This window comes from Lates calcarifer, linkage group LG2, assembly GCF_001640805.2.
Source record: "Lates calcarifer isolate ASB-BC8 linkage group LG2, TLL_Latcal_v3, whole genome shotgun sequence".
Taxonomy (NCBI): Eukaryota; Metazoa; Chordata; class Actinopteri; family Centropomidae; genus Lates; species Lates calcarifer.
In genome coordinates, this window is record NC_066834.1 from 20,540,402 (window position 1) to 20,563,704 (window position 23,303).

The 23,303-nt window shown below is 41.4% G+C and overlaps 1 pseudogene; it reads right to left on the reverse strand.

Moving 5' to 3' along the window:
* Positions 1-616: 616 nt before the first annotated feature.
* Positions 617-23,303, reverse strand: part of LOC108879316 (xaa-Pro dipeptidase-like) — a 69,073-nt pseudogene continuing 46,386 nt past the window's right edge.

Below are 23,303 nucleotides of genomic sequence, written 5' to 3' on the forward strand. Positions count from 1 at the left end.
AAACATGATTGGCTTATTGATTGTGGGCGTTAACTATGGGAAAAGTGAATGAAGTCTGGGGGGATCAGAACTTCGCTCCGATCCATGCCCGTTGTATATGGAGTATATCAATGTTTAATTTCAGGAATTTCATTTTCTCAAAATGCAAGGCAGTAAATCTATGAAAGAAATAACAATTCTGCATCTACCAACATGACTGCATTATTACTGATTTTGCCAGGAACATTCAAGAAGAGTGACAAAAAATGCACCAGATGCTCTCTAGTTATGTGTTTCATAGAAACTTTGTAGTCCTGGATGTATTGATTTGCAATAATTGTCTTTCCTATAAAATACCAATAAATAAACAAATAAACAATCTGCTGCACACAGTTTCAAATGACAATATTTGATTTAATTTCACAGTGTTTACAAAGAGGAAAATAGAAAAATAAGAATTATTTTAAAAAAAAAATTAATGAATTCCTTTTCTCTGGAGTCACAGAAATGAACTCTGTTAGTGTACTGAGGTAGATGTGATCCAACAAAGTGACTAATATTTATCACCTTTTTCAAAACATTATAAAACCTTCAGAAAGATACTCTATGAAACGTCATATTTCACACAGCACAGACTTTATGAGTAGATGTCATTCAGAGTTTCTCACTGCTGATGACAGGGCTGAGGGTTTTTGGAGAGTCGACCATGAAAGCCTCAGTCTCCTCTACAGTGCGAGGGAGACAGGTCAGCAGCTCTATGCCATTCGCTGTCACTGCGATGTCATCTTCAATGCGAACCTACAAACAGCAGTGACATAGTAGTTAGTTCAACATGCTATAATTGAAGCGGGAGATGTTGAAAGACAACGTCAGTTGATGTAAAAATGTAAAACACACATAAGACTTAATATACTGAATAGTGAAAAATCTGTTGACTTCTTTTTAGAATTTAAATTCTCTGATTTCCCCATCTGAAATACAGTGGAACATTTCCATGATATTGTGGTATATTTGATGGTGTTGTTGTGAAGATGATGAAGAGAAGATCTCCTCTGACACTGTCTTTCTTGTATATAGTAGTTTATTACAAAGAAGTTCAACATCAAGACAAGCACCGCGGTAGCCTGTGAGAGGATCCAAGCCAATATGGATCTCTCTAAACATCAATATATATATATGTTAGTTGTCTTTATGATTTATAGCAAGACATCGGGATCTCACTCAATGACCTAATTTTTCCAAGAAACAGAGAGAAGGGAGGGAAGGCCCTTATCTCTAACACCTACAGATTTATATTAACAAATGTATGTTCTTGGCTATTAACCTAAACATGAACCCAAAGACTGGAGTATGTAAAACTTCAGACATTCCAAGAAAGTAAAAACCATACATGGAACATTCTGTACACCACAATATTCCAAGACTTTCTCTTCATCCTGCAGTGAGAGACTTTGACACCTACAAATCCACATCTAAAGCAGCAGACTACAGACAGCTATAGGTGGTTAAAGGACAAGGAAAACCACACTATGTAGAATGCTGAGAATGTTAGTAGCATTTCTCCCTGAAAAAAACTTCTTTGTCTTATCTCAACCACCTCTCGTGAATCCAACCTGACAAACACCAAATAAAACAGTGGCAGCAAACTGACCCCTCCAAAGCCACGGAAGCGAGCCAGCACTTGGTTGATGAAGCAGCTCTGGACAGGGTTGGCAAGGGCCTGGTCAAGCAGGTGGTTGATGAAGTATATGCCGGGCTCCACGGTGAGGACCATCCTCTCCTGCACCAGGCATTAGGCACCAGGCTCCTGCATCAGAATATTTATCAGTGCTATTTATCAGTGCAGGCTCATTGATAGACTTTAGGGTCAATACTTAAAACTTTAAATTGAGACAAGGAGGAAAGAAAATACTACTTCATTCTGTGATTAGAGATGAATAATGTCAGTCTTACTGAAACTAGTCGACAGTATTGTTGACAAGCTATACTGTTGGGTAGTTTCAGTAAAAGTGACATTCATCTGTAATGACAGACTGATCACTTCATTTACATGCAGCAACACCGTGCCTCACACTTTCTGCTGATGAACACTCAGCACTATCAGAAGTGCATAACAACAAAACCCGACACCATCTGTGTCCAGAGTCCATACAACATACAACTCATCCTGAACTTGTTCCTACAGCTTGACCTCTTTTTGTTCTCTATTATTGGTGACACATCAATATTGGAGGGACGGGAGTGTGTTTTCTTCTTCTTCTGTCTGCCGGAAGTTTTTGATGTGAGCAATCTCAGAATTTAACTCCTCTGTTCTCACCTCAGGGTAGCCTCCCACATCATGCACATCAATGCCCAGCAGGTGTCCCAGGCTGTGGGGCATGAAGACGGAGCCCAGGTGGACCTTCATCATGTCCTCCATGCTGCCATTCAGGATGCCGATCTTCACCAGCTCCTCCAGGTGAACCCAATCGGCCAGGCAGTGCATGTCAGTCCACTTCACACCTTAGTACAAACAGTATGTTGATATTTTAAGCCCAAAAAGCTCCTTAAGGTGTAGGTATCAATCTCAGACCAGGTTTATGATTTACTTTAAAAGGTGTAGTTTAGAACGAAATGTTACTTTAAGTCAAATGCCATCACAGTGGTCATTGCTATGGCTTCAGTCCTCACAGAGGTCATTGCTATGACTCCAGTCCTCACAGTGGTCATTGCTATGGCTTGTACTTTATGACAAAAAAAAAGATGACTATAACCTGCAACAAAACAATTAGCAGTTAACCCATTGCTGGTAGTACATATGAGGGTAGAAGATAACTTTTAGGTACTTTTCCTCACTTTACTTTTCATAGGACAGTAATCTGAGGTCAATAGTTAAACTGACTAAAAGTTGATAACCTGGTCTGATGGCAGCCATGACCGCTTGGGAGGATTTGAGGACAGCCTTGTAGATGGCCCTCTGGTATGGAGTGAACTTGACGTTGGCTGGGAAGGAGCAGGTGATGTCTGATGTGTAGCAGTAGTACTCTCCACCCATGTTGAACAGGCTGCACAGGGCATAATATCAGAACTAACTGAGTCAAATATATTCCCAAACTGCTCTGGGATTGTATCTAAAATGTCTTTCAATAACTTACAACACTGAAGATCACAACTTAAGCAGAACAGTAACAATGCCATTTAGAGACACTGCATGAAAGATTGTTACACAGAGGATGTTGGGAATTGGTCTGACAATGACACAACAGCTCCCCCCTTGGGAGAATCTGTGAGTTACAAGCCAGTACCATGAAGTGCTCGCTTCTAAAAACTGCTGAGAGCTACTCACCACATGTCTCCATCCATAATTGTCTTGTCATTTGGAGCCCTGGCATTGCCGTAATGGAGGACTGAGGAATTATTGCTCCTGGTGTTGAACACAATGCATTTAACATTGTGCAACTACATTGCATTTAATTGTAATTGCATTTAATGTAACTTATATTAAGCCACTATTAAAACAACCTGAATTAAATACTGTATTTCAGTACAGCATTCTCTTAGTTTAAACAGTAAAATAACTTGCACCCTCAACCATTAATCCCCAGGAGACACTCATTAAACATGACCTTTAATACAAAAGGCCAGAGCATGATTAGCAGCAGCGTTTCAAAATTCTTCACCCACAGTGATGGCAGTAACACTACAACAGAGAGGAGGATGATGTAGTGTTTAAGTGAACATGGTTTGTTTTGGCTGACAAGACACCCTGGATTCAGCAGGGTTACAGAGTGCCATTTCCCCCAAATCCTAAATTCTGCTTTATATATATATATATATATATATATTCTGCTTTATATATATACATACTATTTATTTTATTTTTTTAACTGGTGTGTAATTAATCAATTAAGCAAGATATTAAGAAAGAAATTAGAGTAAGAAGCAAAGTAAGAAATAAAATGAAGAATTAATTGAAAAAGCATACTTTCCACAGATGCAGGGGTACGCATCCCTCCTTTAGTGTAGCAGTAATGCTGGAACAGGCTGGAAAAAGGAAACTAAACAATTTCAGCACAGCAGTGATCAGAGAAAACAATAATTAGCAGAAGGACTTTCACTGACCTCTGCCTGACTCCATGCTTTTTAAGAATTAATTTCACAGTCATTCTTTAATCGCTCGGTCAAGCACATCAAACACATTCAGGATCTTAACAGCATCAGAAGACTGCATAAGGCTATGTTTCCTGGTTCCTCTAACACAGAAAAGGCAAATGAGCATAACTGACAGGGACAAACAAACATAAATTACTCTCTTTTTGTGTTTTGCTTCCAGTCTCTTAAGCTTTTCTATATACCTAGCACATTAAGTAAAGCACAATGGACCAGTGTCATTACAGGACTGTGAAGCTTTTCAGTTTGTTCCGTTTGAACCGACAAATAAATGGGACACTTATTAGACTAGACCTCTCCATTTCATAGTCTTTCTGTCTGTTTCACATTCTTCATGACCTACAGTGAATAAATTTGGTTATATTTTGTTAGCAAATTTAGCTTTACTTTCTGTGTAAACCTGTTACTGACTCTTTTGAAATTGTTCTCAATGTCCACCCTATGCACAAAGCACCAAGCACTCATTATCATTTCTGTGCATGTTGCACTCATGTGACATTTAATGGAGTTTCATTGCATTTTTGCTGTTCACACAAAGTTTATATGCGAAACAGCAAATGAAGTGGGTAAATAATTTTATTTCTACTGAACACCTGTAATACCTGCTGAGTTTTTCTTCCAAGTTTCTTGTTCTCTCCTTTGTTTATGTGATGCTTTTGAACTTCCCATGTCATCTCCACGTTTAAAATAACATTATGAATTGTATGGGTTATTGCCTCAAGCATAATCTGCAGCATTGATGCAAGGGGGCATAGAGTTCAAAAGTCAGTGAGAATGCTCACACACACTTGCTGATTTAGGGATTTGTTTTTAGTGGGCACCTATGGGGAATATCGTAACTGAAGATCTTCTGAAATGAGTGGACTTAGAAAAAAATGGGTAAAAACATGTCTGAAAACTAAGACTAATAATCACATTTGTAACAGCTGGGAAAAACACAAAATTGAACTCTCACACTGAGTGATTTCAGAGCCCACTCCTCAATCCCTGAAGATTATGCAAGTAATAAAGTTAAATCCTGTGCATAAGTTAAATGATGCTTTAATGTTACAGCTTATTGGTCAAAGGCTATCTCAGTTAACTGCTAGGCTCTAAGCTACAGGATAAAGTTTAAATTGATGGCATTTAAACAGTTTATAGCCTCAGAGGATCAATTTCAAGCTCTGAACTTTCCATTTTTTTCTATTCCTTTATTTTATTCTTTGAAATTTGAAAATATACCGATATGAGCATGTCTATCTCACCATTTTGTAGGCTTCACTGGAAATCCTGTTGGTGTAACGCAGGACCTCCAGCTCCATATATAATAATAATATATACATATATATTACTCTTAATCAGATGGCTGTAGATAGACAGAAACAAGAGGTGAGAGAGCAGCTCTCTCCTTCTCTGATCATTACACTGGAGGCTTATCCATGTACAGTCAAACAGCTCGTGCTCATGCTCGTTTGTTGCAGAGATGCTGAAAATATTTCAAGCCACAGTAAAATGTAATGCAGTCATTGATTGAAATATCAGCTTTAAGACCATATTACAACTGACATTTTTTTTCCTGCTGATTTATTAAGAGCAGGAGTTGCACCTTAAATGGCATGAAATGAAATACATACCGGGATTAAGGATCTCTACAATAACAGAGCCAAGTAAAAAAAACAAGGCAGTGGTAACGAATAGTAATATTAATGAAAGTAAAAAGTAAATGTCTATTATAAAGAGAGCCATGCTAGCTGTGGAGAAAAGAGGGGGCAGAGGGGTTCAATCAAGTCTTTCACCCCAGGAGGTGCGCCTGAAAAACATTCCTCCTTATTTCACAAAATGTCAATTTATCTGGAGGGTGCAAACTCTAATGCCAAGGACAACCAGGCAAGCACGAAGTCCATTACATCTGTGTGGACTGGCTTCTGTTTCTAAGAGGGAAAAAAACAACTCAAAGAAAAGCCGCTGTTTCTGATTGCAGACCTGACTGGGCGTCTGTAATTGTTGAGGTTTGTGTATTAGGAGTGGATTTAGACAGGTTTTGGGTGAATTATTTGAAAAAGCTGACATCACAGTTTTTGGTGACTGTGACAGCCGGCAGGTCATGGTGTGGAGTGAAAAAATGTCAAAATTTCAGGTTCAAATTTTTCACCTCAAAGTCACTCAGGGGCATGTTTTATGCCATTTGGAGTGGATTTGGACAGGTTTTGGGTGAATTCTTTGAAAAAGTTGACACCACCATTTTTTGGTGACTGCGACAGCCGGCGGGTCATGGTGTGGAGTGAAAAAATGTCAAAATTTCAGGTTCAAATTTTTCACCTCAAAGTCACTCAGGGGCATGTTTTATGCCATTTGGAGTGGATTTGGACAGGTTTTGGGTGAATTCTTTGAAAAAGTTGACACCACCATTTTTTGAAGTCAGCCACGTTTTTGGTGACTGCGACAGCCGGCGGGTCATGGTGTGGAGTGAAAAAATGTCAAAATTTCAGGTTCAAATTTTTCACCTCAAAGTCACTCAGGGGCATGTTTTATGCCATTTGGAGTGGATTTGGACAGGTTTTGGGTGAATTCTTTGAAAAAGTTGACACCACCATTTTTTGAAGTCAGCCACCGTTTTTGGTGACTGCGACAGCCGGCGGGTCATGGTGTGGAGTGAAAAAATGTCAAAATTTCAGGTTCAAATTTTTCACCTCAAAGTCACTCAGGGGCATGTTTTATGCCATTTGGAGTGGATTTGGACAGGTTTTGGGTGAATTCTTTGAAAAAGTTGACACCACCATTTTTTGGTGACTGCGACAGCCGGCGGGTCATGGTGTGGAGTGAAAAAATGTCAAAATTTCAGGTTCAAATTATTCACCTCAAAGTCACTCAGGGGCATGTTTTATGCCATTTGGAGTGGATTTGGACAGGTTTTGGGTGAATTCTTTGAAAAAGTTGACACCACCATTTTTGGTGACTACGACAGCCGGCGGGTCATGGTGTGGAGTGAAAAAATGTCAAAATTTCAGGTTCAAATTTTTCACCTCAAAGTCACTCAGGGGCATGTTTTATGCCATTTGGAGTGGATTTGGACAGGTTTTGGGTGAATTCTTTGAAAAAGTTGACACCACCATTTTTGGTGACTACGACAGCCGGCGGGTCATGGTGTGGAGTGAAAAAATGTCAAAATTTCAGGTTCAAATTTTTCACCTCAAAGTCACTCAGGGGCATGTTTTATGCCATTTGGAGTGGATTTGGACAGGTTTTGGGTGAATTCTTTGAAAAAGTTGACACCACCATTTTTTGAAGTCAGCCACCGTTTTTGGTGACTGCGACAGCCGGCGGGTCATGGTGTGGAGTGAAAAAATGTCAAAATTTCAGGTTCAAATTTTTCACCTCAAAGTCACTCAGGGGCATGTTTTATGCCATTTGGAGTGGATTTGGACAGGTTTTGGGTGAATTCTTTGAAAAAGTTGACACCACCATTTTTTGAAGTCAGCCACCGTTTTTGGTGACTGCGACAGCCGGCGGGTCATGGTGTGGAGTGAAAAAATGTCAAAATTTCAGGTTCAAATTTTTCACCTCAAAGTCACTCAGGGGCATGTTTTATGCCATTTGGAGTGGATTTGGACAGGTTTTGGGTGAATTCTTTGAAAAAGTTGACACCACCATTTTTGGTGACTGCGACAGCCGGCGGGTCATGGTGTGGAGTGAAAAAATGTCAAAATTTCAGGTTCAAATTTTTCACCTCAAAGTCACTCAGGGGCATGTTTTATGCCATTTGGAGTGGATTTGGACAGGTTTTGGGTGAATTCTTTGAAAAAGTTGACACCACCATTTTTTGAAGTCAGCCACCGTTTTTGGTGACTGCGACAGCCGGCGGGTCATGGTGTGGAGTGAAAAAATGTCAAAATTTCAGGTTCAAATTATTCACCTCAAAGTCACTCAGGGGCATGTTTTATGCCATTTGGAGTGGATTTGGACAGGTTTTGGGTGAATTCTTTGAAAAAGTTGACACCACCATTTTTGGTGACTACGACAGCCGGCGGGTCATGGTGTGGAGTGAAAAAATGTCAAAATTTCAGGTTCAAATTTTTCACCTCAAAGTCACTCAGGGGCATGTTTTATGCCATTTGGAGTGGATTTGGACAGGTTTTGGGTGAATTCTTTGAAAAAGTTGACACCACCATTTTTTGAAGTCAGCCACCGTTTTTGGTGACTGCGACAGCCGGCGGGTCATGGTGTGGAGTGAAAAAATGTCAAAATTTCAGGTTCAAATTTTTCACCTCAAAGTCACTCAGGGGCATGTTTTATGCCATTTGGAGTGGATTTGGACAGGTTTTGGGTGAATTCTTTGAAAAAGTTGACACCACCATTTTTTGAAGTCAGCACCGTTTTTGGTGACTGCGACAGCCGGCGGGTCATGGTGTGGAGTGAAAAAATGTCAAAATTTCAGGTTCAAATTTTTCACCTCAAAGTCACTCAGGGGCATGTTTTATGCCATTTGGAGTGGATTTGGACAGGTTTTGGGTGAATTCTTTGAAAAAGTTGACACCACCATTTTTGGTGACTACGACAGCCGGCGGGTCATGGTGTGGAGTGAAAAAATGTCAAAATTTCAGGTTCAAATTTTTCACCTCAAAGTCACTCAGGGGCATGTTTTATGCCATTTGGAGTGGATTTGGACAGGTTTTGGGTGAATTCTTTGAAAAAGTTGACACCACCATTTTTTGAGTCAGCCACCGTTTTTGGTGACTAGCGACAGCCGGCGGGTCATGGTGTGGAGTGAAAAAATGTCAAAATTTCAGGTTCAAATTTTTCACCTCAAAGTCACTCAGGGGCATGTTTTATGCCATTTGGAGTGGATTTGGACAGGTTTTGGGTGAATTCTTTGAAAAAGTTGACACCACCATTTTTGGTGACTACGACAGCCGGCGGGTCATGGTGTGGAGTGAAAAAATGTCAAAATTTCAGGTTCAAATTTTTCACCTCAAAGTCACTCAGGGGCATGTTTTATGCCATTTGGAGTGGATTTGGACAGGTTTTGGGTGAATTCTTTGAAAAAGTTGACACCACCATTTTTGAAGTCAGCCACGTTTTTGGTGACTGCGACAGCCGGCGGGTCATGGTGTGGAGTGAAAAAATGTCAAAATTTCAGGTTCAAATTTTTCACCTCAAAGTCACTCAGGGGCATGTTTTATGCCATTTGGAGTGGATTTGGACAGGTTTTGGGTGAATTCTTTGAAAAAGTTGACACCACCATTTTTTGAAGTCAGCCACCGTTTTTGGTGACTGCGACAGCCGGCGGGTCATGGTGTGGAGTGAAAAAATGTCAAAATTTCAGGTTCAAATTTTTCACCTCAAAGTCACTCAGGGGCATGTTTTATGCCATTTGGAGTGGATTTGGACAGGTTTTGGGTGAATTCTTTGAAAAAGTTGACACCACCATTTTTGGTGACTACGACAGCCGGCGGGTCATGGTGTGGAGTGAAAAAATGTCAAAATTTCAGGTTCAAATTTTTCACCTCAAAGTCACTCAGGGGCATGTTTTATGCCATTTGGAGTGGATTTGGACAGGTTTTGGGTGAATTCTTTGAAAAAGTTGACACCACCATTTTTGGTGACTACGACAGCCGGCGGGTCATGGTGTGGAGTGAAAAAATGTCAAAATTTCAGGTTCAAATTTTTCACCTCAAAGTCACTCAGGGGCATGTTTTATGCCATTTGGAGTGGATTTGGACAGGTTTTGGGTGAATTCTTTGAAAAAGTTGACACCACCATTTTTGGTGACTACGACAGCCGGCGGGTCATGGTGTGGAGTGAAAAAATGTCAAAATTTCAGGTTCAAATTTTTCACCTCAAAGTCACTCAGGGGCATGTTTTATGCCATTTGGAGTGGATTTGGACAGGTTTTGGGTGAATTCTTTGAAAAAGTTGACACCACCATTTTTGGTGACTACGACAGCCGGCGGGTCATGGTGTGGAGTGAAAAAATGTCAAAATTTCAGGTTCAAATTTTTCACCTCAAAGTCACTCAGGGGCATGTTTTATGCCATTTGGAGTGGATTTGGACAGGTTTTGGGTGAATTCTTTGAAAAAGTTGACACCACCATTTTTTGAAGTCAGCCACCGTTTTTGGTGACTGCGACAGCCGGCGGGTCATGGTGTGGAGTGAAAAAATGTCAAAATTTCAGGTTCAAATTTTTCACCTCAAAGTCACTCAGGGGCATGTTTTATGCCATTTGGAGTGGATTTGGACAGGTTTTGGGTGAATTCTTTGAAAAAGTTGACACCACCATTTTTGGTGACTACGACAGCCGGCGGGTCATGGTGTGGAGTGAAAAAATGTCAAAATTTCAGGTTCAAATTTTTCACCTCAAAGTCACTCAGGGGCATGTTTTATGCCATTTGGAGTGGATTTGGACAGGTTTTGGGTGAATTCTTTGAAAAAGTTGACACCACCATTTTTTGGTGACTACGACAGCCGGCGGGTCATGGTGTGGGAGTGAAAAAATGTCAAAATTTCAGGTTCAAATTTTTCACCTCAAAGTCACTCAGGGGCATGTTTTATGCCATTTGGAGTGGATTTGGACAGGTTTTGGGTGAATTCTTTGAAAAAGTTGACACCACCATTTTTTGGTGACTGACGAACAGCCGGCGGGTCATGGTGTGGAGTGAAAAAATGTCAAAATTTCAGGTTCAAATTTTTCACCTCAAAGTCACTCAGGGGCATGTTTTATGCCATTTGGAGTGGATTTGGACAGGTTTTGGGTGAATTCTTTGAAAAAGTTGACACCACCATTTTTGGTGACTAGCGACAGCCGGCGGGTCATGGTGTGGAGTGAAAAAATGTCAAAATTTCAGGTTCAAATTTTTCACCTCAAAGTCACTCAGGGGCATGTTTTATGCCATTTGGAGTGGATTTGGACAGGTTTTGGGTGAATTCTTTGAAAAAGTTGACACCACCATTTTTGAAGCACCGTTTTTGGTGACTGCGACAGCCGGCGGGTCATGGTGTGGAGTGAAAAAATGTCAAAATTTCAGGTTCAAATTTTTCACCTCAAAGTCACTCAGGGGCATGTTTTATGCCATTTGGAGTGGATTTGGACAGGTTTTGGGTGAATTCTTTGAAAAAGTTGACACCACCATTTTTGGTGACTACGACAGCCGGCGGGTCATGGTGTGGAGTGAAAAAAATGTCAAAATTTCAGGTTCAAATTTTTCACCTCAAAGTCACTCAGGGGCATGTTTTTATGGCCATTTGGAGTGGATTTGGACAGGTTTTGGGTGAATTCTTTGAAAAAGTTGACACCACCATTTTTTGAAGTCAGCCACTGTTTTTGGTGACTGCGACAGCCGGCGGGGTCATGGTGTGGAGTGAAAAAATGTCAAAATTTCAGGTTCAAATTTTTCACCTCAAAGTCACTCAGGGGCATGTTTTATGCCATTTGGAGTGGATTTGGACAGGTTTTGGGTGAATTCTTTGAAAAAGTTGACACCACCATTTTTGAAGTGTTGGTGACGACAGCCGGCGGGTCATGGTGTGGAGTGAAAAAATGTCAAAATTTCAGGTTCAAATTTTTCACCTCAAAGTCACTCAGGGGCATGTTTTATGCCATTTGGAGTGGATTTGGACAGGTTTTGGGTGAATTCTTTGAAAAAGTTGACACCACCATTTTTTGAAGTCAGCCATTTTTGGTGACTGCGACAGCCGGCGGGTCATGGTGTGGAGTGAAAAAATGTCAAAATTTCAGGTTCAAATTTTTCACCTCAAAGTCACTCAGGGGCATGTTTTATGCCATTTGGAGTGGATTTGGACAGGTTTTGGGTGAATTCTTTGAAAAAGTTGTTCACCATTTTTGGTGACTACGACAGCCGGCGGGTCATGGTGTGGAGTGAAAAAATGTCAAAATTTCAGGTTCAAATTTTTCACCTCAAAGTCACTCAGGGGCATGTTTTATGCCATTTGGAGTGGATTTGGACAGGTTTTGGGTGAATTCTTTGAAAAAGTTGACACCACCATTTTTGGTGACTGCGACAGCCGGCGGGTCATGGTGTGGAGTGAAAAAATGTCAAAATTTCAGGTTCAAATTTTTCACCTCAAAGTCACTCAGGGGCATGTTTTATGCCATTTGGAGTGGATTTGGACAGGTTTTGGGTGAATTCTTTGAAAAAGTTGACACCACCATTTTTGGTGACTACGACAGCCGGCGGGTCATGGTGTGGAGTGAAAAAATGTCAAAATTTCAGGTTCAAATTTTTCACCTCAAAGTCACTCAGGGGCATGTTTTATGCCATTTGGAGTGGATTTGGACAGGTTTTGGGTGAATTCTTTGAAAAAGTTGACACCACCATTTTTGGTGACTACGACAGCCGGCGGGTCATGGTGTGAGTGAAAAAATGTCAAAATTTCAGGTTCAAATTTTTCACCTCAAAGTCACTCAGGGGCATGTTTTATGCCATTTGGAGTGGATTTGGACAGGTTTTGGGTGAATTCTTTGAAAAAGTTGACACCACCATTTTTTGGTTTTTTGGTGACTGCGACAGCCGGCGGGTCATGGTGTGGAGTGAAAAAATGTCAAAATTTCAGGTTCAAATTTTTCACCTCAAAGTCACTCAGGGGCATGTTTTATGCCATTTGGAGTGGATTTGGACAGGTTTTGGGTGAATTCTTTGAAAAAGTTGACACCACCACCGTTTTTGGTGACTACGACAGCCGGGGGTCATGGTGTGGAGTGAAAAAATGTCAAAATTTCAGGTTCAAATTTTTCACCTCAAAGTCACTCAGGGGCATGTTTTATGCCATTTGGGTGGATTTGGACAGGTTTTGGGTGAATTCTTTGAAAAAGTTGACACCACCATTTTTTGAAGTCGTTTTTGGTGACTGCGACAGCCGGCGGGTCATGGTGTGGAGTGAAAAAATGTCAAAATTTCAGGTTCAAATTTTTCACCTCAAAGTCACTCAGGGGCATGTTTTATGCCATTTGGAGTGGATTTGGACAGGTTTTGGGTGAATTCTTTGAAAAAGTTGACACCACCATTTTTTGGTGACTTCATGGTGTGGAGTGAAAAAATGTCAAAATTTCAGGTTCAAATTTTTCACCTCAAAGTCACTCAGGGCATGTTTTATGCCATTTGGAGTGGATTTGGACAGGTTTTGGGTGGAAAAAGTTGACACCACCATTTTTGGTGACTACGACAGCCGGCGGGTCATGGTGTGGAGTGAAAAAATGTCAAAATTTCAGGTTCAAATTTTCACCTCAAAGTCACTCAGGGGCATGTTTTATGCCATTTGGAGTGGATTTGGACAGGTTTTTGTGAATTCTTTGAAAAAGTTGACACCACCATTTTTTGAAACGACAGCCGGCGGGGGTGGAGTGAAAAATGTCAAAATTCAGGTCAAAATTTTTTCAAATTCAAAGTCACTCAGGGGCATGTTTTATGCCATTTGGAGTGGATTTGGACAGGTTTTGGGTGAATTCTTTGAAAAAGTTGACACCACCATTTTTGGTGACTACGACAGCCGGCGGGTCATGGTGTGGAGGAAAAAATGTCAAAATTTCAGGTTCAAATTTTTCACCTCAAAGTCACTCAGGGGCATGTTTTATGCCATTTGGAGTGGATTTGGACAGGTTTTGGGTGAATTCTTTGAAAAAGTTGACACCACCATTTTTGAAGTCGTTTTGGTGACTGCGACAGCCGGCGGGTCATGGTGTGGAGTGAAAAATGTCAAAATTTCAGGTTCAAATTTGCATGTTTTATGCCATTTGGAGTGGATTTGGACAGGTTTTGGGTGAATTCTTTGAAAAAGTTGACACCCACCATTTTTGGTGACTGCGACAGCCGGCGGGTCATGGTGTGGAGTGAAAAAATGTCAAAATTTCAGGTTCAAATTTTTCACCTCAAAGTCACTCAGGGGCATGTTTATGCCATTTGGAGTGGATTTGGACAGGTTTTGGGTGAATTCTTTGAAAAAGTTGACACCAGCCATTTTGGTGACTGCGACAGCCGGCGGGTCATGGTGTGGAGTGAAAAAATGTCAAAATTTCAGGTTCAAATTTTTCACCTCAAAGTCACTCAGGGCATGCATTTGAGATTTGGACAGGTTTTGGGTGAATTCTTTGAAAAAGTTGACACCACCATTTTTTGGTGACTACGACAGCCGGCGGGTCATGGTGTGGAGTGAAAAAATGTCAAAATTTCAGGTTCAAATTTTTCACCTCAAAGTCACTCAGGGGCATGTTTTATGCCATTTGGAGTGGATTTGGACAGGTTTTGGTGAATTCTTTGAAAAAGTTGACACCACCATTTTTGGTGACTACGACAGCCGGCGGGTCATGGTGTGGAGTGAAAAAATGTCAAAATTTCAGGTTCAAATTTTTCACCTCAAAGTCACTCAGGGGCATGTTTTATGCCATTTGGAGTGGATTTGGACAGGTTTTGGGTGAATTCTTTGAAAAAGTTGACACCACCATTTTTTGAAGTCACCATTTTGGTGACTGCGACAGCCGGCGGGTCATGGTGTGGAGTGAAAAAATGTCAAAATTTCAGGTTCAAATTTTTCACCTCAAAGTCACTCAGGGGCATGTTTTATGCCATTTGGAGTGGATTTGGACAGGTTTTGGGTGAATTCTTTGAAAAAGTTGACACCACCATTTTTGGTGACTACGACAGCCGGCGGGTCATGGTGTGGAGTGAAAAAATGTCAAAATTTCAGGTTCAAATTTTTCACCTCAAAGTCACTCAGGGGCATGTTTTATGCCATTTGGAGTGGATTTGGACAGGTTTGGTGAATTCTTTGAAAAAGTTGACACCACCATTTTTTGACTACGACAGCCGGCGGGTCATGGTGGAGTGAAAAAATGTCAAAATTTCAGGTTCAAATTTTTCACCTCAAAGTCACTCAGGGCATGTTTTATGCCATTTGGAGTGGATTTGGACAGGTTTTGGGTGAATTCTTTGAAAAAGTTGACACCACCATTTTTGAAGTGTTTTTGGTGACTGCGACAGCCGGCGGGTCATGGTGTGGAGTGAAAAAATGTCAAAATTTCAGGTTCAAAATTTTTCACCTCAAAGTCACTCAGGGGCATGTTTTATGCCATTTGGAGTGGATTTGGACAGGTTTTGGGTGAATTCTTTGAAAAAGTTGACACCACCATTTTTGGTGACTACGACAGCCGGCGGGGTCATGGTGTGGAGTGAAAAAATGTCAAAATTTCAGGTTCAAATTTTTCACCTCAAAGTCACTCAGGGGCATGTTTTATGCCATTTGGAGTGGATTTGGACAGGTTTTGGGTGAATTCTTTGAAAAAGTTGACACCACCATTTTTGGTGACTACGAACAGCCGGCGGGGTCATGGTGTGGAGTGAAAAAATGTCAAAATTTCAGGTTCAAATTTTTCACCTCAAAGTCACTCAGGGGCATGTTTTATGCCATTTGGGAGTGGATTTGGACAGGTTTTGGGTGAATTCTTTGAAAAAGTTGACACCACCATTTTTTGAATCACCACCGTTTTTGGTGACTAGCGACAGCCGGCGGGTCATGGTGTGGAGTGAAAAAATGTCAAAATTTCAGGTTCAAATTTTTCACCTCAAAGTCACTCAGGGGCATGTTTTATGCCATTTGGAGTGGATTTGGACAGGTTTTGGGGTGAATTCTTTGAAAAAGTTGACACCACCATTTTTGGTGACTACGACAGCCGGCGGGTCATGGTGTGGGAGTGAAAAAATGTCAAAATTTCAGGTTCAAATTTTTCACCTCAAAGTCACTCAGGGGCATGTTTTATGCCATTTGGAGTGGATTTGGACAGGTTTTGGGGTGAATTCTTTGAAAAAGTTGACACCACCATTTTTTGAAGTCAGCCACCGTTTTTTGGTGACTGCGACAGCCGGCGGGTCATGGTGTGGAGTGAAAAAATGTCAAAATTTCAGGTTCAAATTTTTCACCTCAAAGTCACTCAGGGGCATGTTTTATGGCCATTTGGAGTGGATTTGGACAGGTTTTGGGTGAATTCTTTGAAAAAGTTGACACCACCATTTTTTGAAGTCAGCCACCGTTTTTGGTGACTGCGACAGCCGGCGGGTCATGGTGTGGAGTGAAAAAATGTCAAAATTTCAGGTTCAAATTTTTCACCTCAAAGTCACTCAGGGGCATGTTTTATGCCATTTGGAGTGGATTTGGACAGGTTTTGGGTGAATTCTTTGAAAAAGTTGACACCACCATTTTTTGAAGTCAGCCACCGTTTTTGTGACTGCGACAGCCGGCGGGTCATGGTGTGGAGTGAAAAAATGTCAAAATTTCAGGTTCAAATTTTTCACCTCAAAGTCACTCAGGGGCATGTTTTATGCCATTTGGAGTGGATTTGGACAGGTTTTGGGTGAATTCTTTGAAAAAGTTGACAACCAACCATTTTTGGTGACTGACGACAGCCGGCGAGGTCATGGTGTGGAGGTGAAAAAATGTCAAAAATTTCAGGTTTCAAATTTTTCACCTCAAAGTCACTCAGGGGCATGTTTTATGCCATTTGGAGTGGATTTGGACAGGTTTTGGGTGAATTCTTTGAAAAAGTTGACACCACCATTTTTGGTGACTACGACAGCCGGCGGGTCATGGTGTGGAGTGAAAAAATGTCAAAATTTCAGGTTCAAATTTTTCACCTCAAAGTCACTCAGGGGCATGTTTTATGCCATTTGGAGTGGATTTGGACAGGTTTTGGGTGAATTCTTTGAAAAAGTTGACACCACCATTTTTTGGTGACTACGACAGCCGGCGGTCATGGTGTGGAGTGAAAAAATGTCAAAATTTCAGGTTCAAATTTTTCACCTCAAAGTCACTCAGGGGCATGTTTTATGCCATTTGGAGTGGATTTGGACAGGTTTTGGGGTGAATTCTTTGAAAAAGTTGACACCACCATTTTTTGAAGTCAGCCATTTTTGGTGACTGCGACAGCCGGCGGTCATGGTGTGGAGTGAAAAAATGTCAAAATTTCAGGTTTCAAATTTTTCACCTCAAAGTCACTCAGGGGCATGTTTTATGCCATTTGGAGTGGATTTGGACAGGTTTTGGGTGAATTCTTTGAAAAAGTTGACACCACCATTTTTTGAGTCAGCCACCGTTTTGGTGACTGCGACAGCCGGCGGGTCATGGTGTGGAGTGAAAAAATGTCAAAATTTCAGGTTCAAATTTTTCACCTCAAAGTCACTCAGGGGCATGTTTTATGCCATTTGGAGTGGATTTGGACAGGTTTTGGGTGAATTCTTTGAAAAAGTTGACACCACCATTTTTGGTGACTAGCGACAGCCGGCGGGTCATGGTGTGGAGTGAAAAAATGTCAAAATTTCAGGTTCAAATTTTTCACCTCAAAGTCACTCAGGGGCATGTTTTATGCCATTTGGAGTGGATTTGGACAGGTTTTGGGTGAATTCTTTGAAAAAGTTGACACCACCATTTTTTGGTGACTAGCGACAGCCGGCGGGTCATGGTGTGGAGTGAAAAAATGTCAAAATTTCAGGTTCAAATTTTTCACCTCAAAGTCACTCAGGGGCATGTTTTATGCCATTTGGAGTGGATTTGGACAGGTTTTGGGTGAATTCTTTGAAAAAGTTGACACCACCATTTTTTGAAGTCAGCCACCGTTTTTGGTGACTGCGACAGCCGGCGGGTCATGGTGTGGAGTGAAAAAATGTCAAAATTTCAGGTTCAAATTTTTCACCTCAAAGTCACTCAGGGGCATGTTTTATGCCATTTGGAGTGGATTTGGACAGGTTTTGGGTGAATTCTTTGAAAAAGTTGACACCACCATTTTTTGAGTGACGTTGGTACGCACAGCCGGCGGGTCATGGTGTGGAGTGAAAAAATGTCAAAATTTCAGGTTCAAATTTTTCACCTCAAAGTCACTCAGGGGCATGTTTTATGCCATTTGGAGTGGATTTGGACAGGTTTTGGGTGAATTCTTTGAAAAAGTTGACACCACCATTTTTGGTGACTGACGACAGCCGGCGGGTCATGGTGTGGAGTGAAAAAATGTCAAAATTTCAGGTTCAAATTTTTCACCTCAAAGTCACTCAGGGGCATGTTTTATGCCATTTGGAGTGGATTTGGACAGGTTTTGGGTGAATTCTTTGAAAAAGTTGACACCACCATTTTTGGTGACTACGACAGCCGGCGGGTCATGGTGTGGAGTGAAAAAATGTCAAAATTTCAGGTTCAAATTTTTCACCTCAAAGTCACTCAGGGGCATGTTTTATGCCATTTGGAGTGGATTTGGACAGGTTTTGGGTGAATTCTTTGAAAAAGTTGACACCACCATTTTTGGTGACTACGACAGCCGGCGGGTCATGGTGTGGAGTGAAAAAATGTCAAAATTTCAGGTTCAAATTTTTCACCTCAAAGTCACTCAGGGGCATGTTTTATGCCATTTGGAGTGGATTTGGACAGGTTTTGGGTGAATTCTTTGAAAAAGTTGACACCACCATTTTTGGTGACTAGCGACAGCCGGCGGGTCATGGTGTGGAGTGAAAAAATGTCAAAATTTCAGGTTCAAATTTTTCACCTCAAAGTCACTCAGGGGCATGTTTTATGCCATTTGGAGTGGATTTGGACAGGTTTTGGGTGAATTCTTTGAAAAAGTTGACACCACCATTTTTGGTGACTAGCGACAGCCGGCGGGTCATGGTGTGGAGTGAAAAAATGTCAAAATTTCAGGTTCAAATTTTTCACCTCAAAGTCACTCAGGGGCATGTTTTATGCCATTTGGAGTGGATTTGGACAGGTTTTGGGTGAATTCTTTGAAAAAGTTGACACCACCATTTTTGGTGACTAGCGACAGCCGGCGGGTCATGGTGTGGAGTGAAAAAATGTCAAAATTTCAGGTTCAAATTTTTCACCTCAAAGTCACTCAGGGGCATGTTTTATGCCATTTGGAGTGGATTTGGACAGGTTTTGGGTGAATTCTTTGAAAAAGTTGACACCACCATTTTTTGAAGTCAGCCACGTTTTTGGTGACTGCGACAGCCGGCGGGTCATGGTGTGGAGTGAAAAAATGTCAAAATTTCAGGTTCAAATTTTTCACCTCAAAGTCACTCAGGGGCATGTTTTATGCCATTTGGAGTGGATTTGGACAGGTTTTGGGTGAATTCTTTGAAAAAGTTGACACCACCATTTTTGGTGACTACGACAGCCGGCGGGTCATGGTGTGGAGTGAAAAAATGTCAAAATTTCAGGTTCAAATTTTTCACCTCAAAGTCACTCAGGGGCATGTTTTATGCCATTTGGAGTGGATTTGGACAGGTTTTGGGTGAATTCTTTGAAAAAGTTGACACCACCATTTTTTGAAGTCAGCCACCGTTTTTGGTGACTGCGACAGCCGGCGGGTCATGGTGTGGAGTGAAAAAATGTCAAAATTTCAGGTTCAAATTTTTCACCTCAAAGTCACTCAGGGGCATGTTTTATGCCATTTGGAGTGGATTTGGACAGGTTTTGGGTGAATTCTTTGAAAAAGTTGACACCACCATTTTTTGGTGACTGACGACAGCCGGCGGGTCATGGTGTGGAGTGAAAAAATGTCAAAATTTCAGGTTCAAATTTTTCACCTCAAAGTCACTCAGGGGCATGTTTTATGCCATTTGGAGTGGATTTGGACAGGTTTTGGGTGAATTCTTTGAAAAAGTTGACACCATGAATCCCATTTTTGGTGACTGCGACAGCCGGCGGGTCATGGTGTGGAGTGAAAAAATGTCAAAATTTCAGGTTCAAATTTTTCACCTCAAAGTCACTCAGGGGCATGTTTTATGCCATTTGGAGTGGATTTGGACAGGTTTTGGGTGAATTCTTTGAAAAAGTTGACACCACCATTTTTGAGTCAGCCACCGTTTTTGGTGACTGCGACAGCCGGCGGGTCATGGTGTGGAGTGAAAAAATGTCAAAATTTCAGGTTCAAATTTTTCACCTCAAAGTCACTCAGGGGCATGTTTTATGCCATTTGGAGTGGATTTGGACAGGTTTTGGGTGAATTCTTTGAAAAAGTTGACACCACCATTTTTGGTGACTACGACAGCCGGCGGGTCATGGTGTGGAGTGAAAAAATGTCAAAATTTCAGGTTCAAATTTTTCACCTCAAAGTCACTCAGGGGCATGTTTTATGCCATTTGGAGTGGATTTGGACAGGTTTTGGGTGAATTCTTTGAAAAAGTTGACACCACCATTTTTGGTGACTACGACAGCCGGCGGGTCATGGTGTGGAGTGAAAAAATGTCAAAATTTCAGGTTCAAATTTTTCACCTCAAAGTCACTCAGGGGCATGTTTTATGCCATTTGGAGTGGATTTGGACAGGTTTTGGGTGAATTCTTTGAAAAAGTTGACACCACCATTTTTGGTGACTGACGACAGCCGGCGGGTCATGGTGTGGAGTGAAAAAATGTCAAAATTTCAGGTTCAAATTTTTCACCTCAAAGTCACTCAGGGGCATGTTTTATGCCATTTGGAGTGGATTTGGACAGGTTTTGGGTGAATTCTTTGAAAAAGTTGACACCACCATTTTTTGAAGTCAGCCACCGTTTTGGTGACTGCGACAGCCGGCGGGTCATGGTGTGGAGTGAAAAAATGTCAAAATTTCAGGTTCAAATTTTTCACCTCAAAGTCACTCAGGGGCATGTTTTATGCCATTTGGAGTGGATTTGGACAGGTTTTGGGTGAATTCTTTGAAAAAGTTGACACCACCATTTTTGAAGTCAGCCACGTTTTTGGTGACTGCGACAGCCGGCGGGTCATGGTGTGGAGTGAAAAAATGTCAAAATTTCAGGTTCAAATTTTTCACCTCAAAGTCACTCAGGGGCATGTTTTATGCCATTTGGAGTGGATTTGGACAGGTTTTGGGTGAATTCTTTGAAAAAGTTGACACCACCATTTTTGGTGACTGACGACAGCCGGCGGGTCATGGTGTGGAGTGAAAAAATGTCAAAATTTCAGGTTCAAATTTTTCACCTCAAAGTCACTCAGGGGCATGTTTTATGCCATTTGGAGTGGATTTGGACAGGTTTTGGGTGAATTCTTTGAAAAAGTTGACACCACCATTTTTGAAGTCAGCACCGTTTTTGGTGACTGCGACAGCCGGCGGGTCATGGTGTGGAGTGAAAAAATGTCAAAATTTCAGGTTCAAATTTTTTCAAAGTCACTCAGGGGCATGTTTTATGCCATTTGGAGTGGATTTGGACAGGTTTTGGTGAATTCTTTGAAAAAGTTGACACCACCATTTTTGGTGACTGCGACAGCCGGCGGTCATGGTGTGGAGTGAAAAAATGTCAAAATTTCAGGTTCAAATTTTTCACCTCAAAGTCACTCAGGGGCATGTTTTATGCCATTTGGAGTGGATTTGGACAGGTTTTGGGTGAATTCTTTGAAAAAGTTGACACCACCATTTTTGGTGACTACGACAGCCGGCGGGTCATGGTGTGGAGTGAAAAATGTCAAAATTTCAGGTTCAAATTTTTCACCTCAAAGTCACTCAGGGGCATGTTTTATGCCATTTGGAGTGGATTTGGACAGGTTTTGGGTGAATTCTTTGAAAAAGTTGACACCACCATTTTTGGTGACTACGACAGCCGGCGGGTCATGGTGTGGAGTGAAAAAATGTCAAAATTTCAGGTTCAAATTTTTCACCTCAAAGTCACTCAGGGGCATGTTTTATGCCATTTGGAGTGGATTTGGACAGGTTTTGGGTGAATTCTTTGAAAAAGTTGACACCACCATTTTTTGGTGACTAGCGACAGCCGGCGGGTCATGGTGTGGAGTGAAAAAATGTCAAAATTTCAGGTTCAAATTTTTCACCTCAAAGTCACTCAGGGGCATGTTTTATGCCATTTGGAGTGGATTTGGACAGGTTTTGGGTGAATTCTTTGAAAAAGTTGACACCACCATCAGCATTTTTGGTGACTACGACAGCCGGCGGGTCATGGTGTGGAGTGAAAAAATGTCAAAATTTCAGGTTCAAATTTTTCACCTCAAAGTCACTCAGGGGCATGTTTTATGCCATTTGGAGTGGATTTGGACAGGTTTTGGGTGAATTCTTTGAAAAAGTTGACACCACCATTTTTGAAGTCACCGTTTTTGGTGACTGCGACAGCCGGCGGGTCATGGTGTGGAGTGAAAAAATGTCAAAATTTCAGGTTCAAATTTTTCACCTCAAAGTCACTCAGGGGCATGTTTTATGCCATTTGGAGTGGATTTGGACAGGTTTTGGGTGAATTCTTTGAAAAAGTTGACACCACCATTTTTGGTGACTACGACAGCCGGCGGGTCATGGTGTGGAGTGAAAAAATGTCAAAATTTCAGGTTCAAATTTTTCACCTCAAAGTCACTCAGGGGCATGTTTTATGCCATTTGGAGTGGATTTGGACAGGTTTTGGGTGAATTCTTTGAAAAAGTTGACACCACCATTTTTGGTGACTACGACAGCCGGCGGGTCATGGTGTGGAGTGAAAAAATGTCAAAATTTCAGGTTCAAATTTTTCACCTCAAAGTCACTCAGGGGCATGTTTTATGCCATTTGGAGTGGATTTGGACAGGTTTTGGGTGAATTCTTTGAAAAAGTTGACACCACCATTTTTTGAAGTCAGCACGTTTTTGGTGACTGACGACAGCCGGCGGGTCATGGTGTGGAGTGAAAAAATGTCAAAATTTCAGGTTCAAATTTTTCACCTCAAAGTCACTCAGGGGCATGTTTTATGCCATTTGGAGTGGATTTGGACAGGTTTTGGGTGAATTCTTTGAAAAAGTTGACACCACCATTTTTGGTGACTACGACAGCCGGCGGGTCATGGTGTGGAGTGAAAAAATGTCAAAATTTCAGGTTCAAATTTTTCACCTCAAAGTCACTCAGGGGCATGTTTTATGCCATTTGGAGTGGATTTGGACAGGTTTTGGGTGAATTCTTTGAAAAAGTTGACACCACCATTTTTGGTGACTACGACAGCCGGCGGGTCATGGTGTGGAGTGAAAAAATGTCAAAATTTCAGGTTCAAATTTTTCACCTCAAAGTCACTCAGGGGCATGTTTTATGCCATTTGGAGTGGATTTGGACAGGTTTTGGGTGAATTCTTTGAAAAAGTTGACACCACCATTTTTTGGTGACTGACGACAGCCGGCGGGTCATGGTGTGGAGTGAAAAAATGTCAAAATTTCAGGTTCAAATTTTTCACCTCAAAGTCACTCAGGGGCATG